This window comes from Scomber japonicus, chromosome 2 (assembly GCF_027409825.1).
Source record: "Scomber japonicus isolate fScoJap1 chromosome 2, fScoJap1.pri, whole genome shotgun sequence".
Classification (NCBI taxonomy): Eukaryota; Metazoa; Chordata; class Actinopteri; order Scombriformes; family Scombridae; genus Scomber; species Scomber japonicus.
The window spans coordinates 39,928,840-39,934,308 of record NC_070579.1 but is presented as its reverse complement, the minus strand read 5'-3'; positions in this window follow the sequence as shown (position 1 = coordinate 39,934,308).

The window sequence follows — 5,469 nt, the reverse complement described above, 5'->3', positions numbered from 1 at the left end:
AAATAGGCTAATAATACAAATCCTGCTTTATCTACAGTCAGGGTGTTATGGACATAGGCCTAAATATGATGGGCCTTATTAAACAGGTTTTTCTCTAATAGCAAATGACAATCCACACATTTTTTTTTAAACAGTCATTTACTTCATCAATAAATTTCACAGCTTCTAAGGGCGTCCAATCCCTCCTGACTGGTCTGGGGTGTAATGCAGCCTCTTCTGATCTGCCTGAGAAAAGGTTAATTCGTTTGCAGTCCCCATTTGTAGTGTCAGGGCATCTAAAACAGAAAACACAAGCAAAACACAAACTGTCAGTTAAATAGCTGTTACTGTACATGTTATTGTGCAAGTGGTGTGCAGATTCAGATATTAAAAAGAAACAAAAATAAGGCATAAAGTACTTTAAAGACTTGCTTACTTGATAAATGATGTGGATCAATGATCTGTAAAAAGGACAAAAAAGGTTAAGTAAACAGCAATTTAACATTAACAACCAACCACAGTCCTGATAACTCTACAGCAAGTGTTTTTGTAACCATGGAAACACACAGCGTGTACGTGAATCTGCTGTTTCTGTGCATGTATTGTGACTTTATCTTTAACTTATAATATTCAATAAGTTATAGTAATCATTATGCCGATTGTATCCAAGCACCATCCATAGCTGTCATGTCACTAGCGTAAATGCTAACTTCAGAAGAAAAGTGAACTTATCTTTTCTAATATCTCTGTAATTAACAAAATGGCTGCAAATTGGTCATATTGCTTTTAAATTGAGCGATAATATGGACTGTATGTATCCTCGATCGCTGATCCTAGATAACATTGTCCTCATACAGTTAAAAAGATAAGCTATCTTAGCAAGCTATGCTAATGCTAACGCTATGTATAAACTTCATCGATAATTTCACATCCTGTTTATTTAAAGCTAACATTTCCACGAAATAAACCGGTAGGCCTACATAAATGCTTGCTTTATAACTTCTGAGTGTTTATGAAGCGCTTGAATGAACTTGCTGTGGTGCTGCGTGAATGTGTGTATTAGTATATTATACTTATAAATTATAACTTATAAATTAATGGTAATGGTAAGCATACAGCATACGAATGACTGCATATAATGCTGCACTACCGTTTGGAGATCGGTCGACATTTCAGTGAATAATTATATTTTTAGACTGTGGAGTACCTCTTACCTCCGTAGACATACATGTAGTACTGTCTCTGCTAACCCCGTACCAAGATGGCGGCGCTTTAGGCACGCCTCTCCACAGTCAATGCGGCGTCTACGTATATATGTCTATGCTCCTGCATGCCTCAGCATGCCTCGGCTGAAAGGTGGGGGAGGGGGAGATCAGCCTGCTCTGTGACTGTGTGAGGAGCATAGACTGTGGTGAGGACCCGCAGCAGCAGAGCAGGTGCGGGGGGAGGAGCCCCTCCCCTTGATGGGCCATTAATTAAGGCTGAGGTGAAGGCAGAAAGGACACCACAGTATTCTGCTCTTCTCTGCTCTGACTCTCAGCCATACAGCCTACACTGTTTAAAATAAGACCACATTTACATTTATCTCTGCACTTAACTATAAAATTAAAAAATGTCAACATTAAAATATACGAATGTTAACATAAAAATAAAAAAGTTAACATTAAAATAAAAAAGTTAACATTAAAATAAGAATATTATTAAAGTAAGACTTAACTATGTAACACCCAGTTTTCACTATATGTAAATCAGTAGGACGTTTTACTAAAGGAAAAGTAGTAATATTACACTGTATATAAATACTCAGTTAAGTATTAGTGCTGAACATACTTTAAGTACCAAAACTATTCATGATGCAAAATATCCAATTTCAGAATAATTATATGATTATATTATAATTATTATGGATCAATGTGTAATGTTGCAGCTGGTAAAGGCAGAGCTTTTAATGACTATAGAGCTGGGCTGAATTTCCCTCTGGGTATCAATATATTCTATATTGACCTATAATAGTACATAAACATTTATTCACTGATTATAGTGAAAATACTATATTTCCTCCTAAATTGCAATGGACTAGAAGAATAAAATAGCAGAATGTTCACTGGCCTTGTCTCTTTATTAATTGTGTTTTACGTTTCACCCACCTTACTGGAACTTGGAGATTTTGTCTACTTTTTGAATTTTTCCTCACCCTGCAATACATGCTGATCTTTACTGTTAACTTGTTAATTACTCATGTTACATTGCTGTTGTATTGTAATTAGTATGCAGCGACAACACAAAACATATGTCATTGATTTTTTTGATAGTCTTCTTTAGTTGTTGATTCATCTCCGAACTGCATTGAAATTATTCAAGGTTTATGTGTCCCTGGTAAGGATCCTAAGGTCCATCACATGAGATCACTGACTTACTAGTATGTTAACTTATATAATATCAGCTAAATAACAAAGTGGTATAGCTGTATATTTACTTTGGTGAGTTATTGTGTAGACAGAGACTCCCAATAACAAGCTGCAGGTACCATTAGGGCACTAGAAGAGGGAATAGACCCAGAGCCTGAAGCTTATACACAAGGGCAGTGGTCGCCAACCCGTCGATCGCCATCGATTGGTAGATCTTTGAAACTTTCCCTGTAGATCCTGAAAATAATAGAAGAATAATCACACAAATACATTATGGCTGATTTATGTTCAGTTTTGCAAGCTCCTCTCTTTCACTCTATCTCTATCACTCTCGATCCAGTCATGTATATTTTCAGCGTAACAGGCTGCATTAAATTGACCAATAAGATCACACAGCACATTTACTGTCACAAAATGACAATATCTAGCAGGTGAAAGCCGATAGACTGCAATGTCGTTAGCTGGCATAGCAGAGGCTCCAAGAAAGAAGTCGAAAACGTATAATTTCCATCCAGAATGGGAAGAGGAATTTCTTTTCACCATGGTGAAAGACAAGTGTGTGTGTATGCTGTGCCACCAAACTCTAGCACTGTCTAAAAGAGGAAATCTGGAGCGTCACCACAACACCAACCACGACAAATTCAAAGACAGCTTCCCCGCCAAGAGCGCAATCCGTGCTAGGAAAGTTGCTGAGCTGAAAGCGGGATTGAAGGCCCAGCAGTCGCTTTTCAGAAAACCTGCTGCTCAAAATAAGGCTACGACTGAAGCTTCATTTCGTGTAAGTCACCTTTTGTCTAAACACAAGAAGCCTTTTACAGATGGCGATTTATTCGAGGAGGCGATGGCCATCACTGCAGATACAGTTTTCAACGGCTTCAAAAACAAAGACGACATCAAAACCGCGCTCCGCAATGTCCAGCTTGGCCCCAATACAGTGGCCAGGAGAGTCGAGGAAATGTCAGGGGACGTGGATTGACAAGTGCTAAAAGACTTATCACACTGTGAATATTTTTCACATCAGTTTGATGAATCCCTGGATGTAATCCAGATAATAATATTTGCACAGAGGTTGAGCAGGTGTAACTATATTGTTGCTATGTTGTTATTTGTACCAGTCTCTGCAGGATATAAACAGGCCCAGGGGCAGTGGGGGCTTGGAAGCCATGATGACAGAGGGGCTGTTGTCTCCTGAGCTTCTACAGAGGGTGAATGTGGAGTTTGCTTAAATACAGGTCTGCTGCACACACACAGACACTGTGGCTGTGTGTGTGCCCAAAAGATTGAAGCACTTCAGAAATGCTATACTTTTTTAACAGTTGAATGTTTACAATCTCCTTTGTTGTTTACATAAAAGGTTATTTAGGCTTTTTAAATAAACATTTTTTGATTATGTATGTTACCTGTTAATTGTTTTTTACATATAAGTTCACACATGTTACGCTTTGTGGCACTCTGCACTTAAAAAGATTCATCTCAGTGGCCACTTTTTGAACACCACAATGTATTGAATAGAAATACAAATACTGTGAACAAACACTTTTTGACTTTTCATTAATATTTTTTCCTATTCAGCTACACAAACATCACATTTAAACTACTCAAAATTGTACTATAAATGAGAGTATCCCAGAGTCCTATGTACACCGTAGTAATTTATTGATATGCCGCATAATGTCCTCCTTTTTGGTGTTATGGAAATGGTCACCCTAGTGCAGTGGTCTCCAACCTTTTTAAGCCCAAGATCCCTGAACTCCACCTTGGTGAAAGGCAAAATCTACCTATTGAAGCGTTGAAAGAAAAAGACAGCCCAGATTGTACTTCCAACTTGATGCCTTTTATAAATAAAAGGCAATTGTATTTGAATTACATGAAATGGTCCAACGTTTAAATGATTGCAACCAAGAAAACATTGTAACAAGCATATCAAACTGGCCATAGCTGTCTTGCTTTGAGACAAGCTGAAGCTTCATTCAAGTCACATTAATATCAGCATTTTAGAAAATAGAACTGTAATGCTAACAGATATTATCTATCTATCTATCTATCTATCTATCTATCTATCTATCTATCTATGTATCTATGTATCTATCTATCTATCTGTCTATCTATCTATCTATCTATCTATCTATCTATCTATCTATCTATCTATCTATCTCATCTATATATCGATATTAATTTCATTAGACTAAATGATTATTAATTCTCAAATCTTTACTTTGAAGCACCTGACAGACCTTCACACACACACACACACACAGACACACACAAAAAACTGTGTCTATCAAACTATCTATCTATCTATCTATCTATCTATCTATCTATCTATCTATCTATCTATCTATCTATCTATGTATCTATCTATCTATCTATCTATCTATCTATCTATCTATCTATCTATCTATCTATCTATCTATCGATGTATCTATCTATCTCTCTATCTATCTATCTATCTATCTATCTATCTATCTATCAGACCTTCACACACACACACACACACAGACACACACAAAAAACTGTGTCTATCAAACTATCTATATCTCTATTTATCTATCTATCATCTATGTATCTATGTATCTATGTATCTATCTATCTATCTATCTATCTATCTATCTATCTATCTATCTATCTATCTATCTATCTATCTATCTATCTTAATTGTATAAGACTAAATGATTATAAAATCTGAAATCTTTACTTTGAATGGCACCTGGCAGAACTTCACACACACACAGCCACAAAAAAATGTATTTCAAACTATCTATCTATCTCTCTATCTATCTATCTATCTATCTATCTATCTATCTATCTATCTATCTATCTATCTATCTATCTATTTACGTATCTATGTATCTATGAATCTATGTATTTATCTATCTATCTATCTATCTATCTATCTATCTATCTACGTATCTATGTATCTATGAATCTATGTATCTATCTATCTATGTATCTATGTATCTATGTATCTATCTATCTATCTATCTATCTATCTATCTATCTATGTATCTATGTATGTATCTATCTATTTATCTATCTATCTATCTATCTATCTATCTATCTATCTATCTATCTATCTATCTAT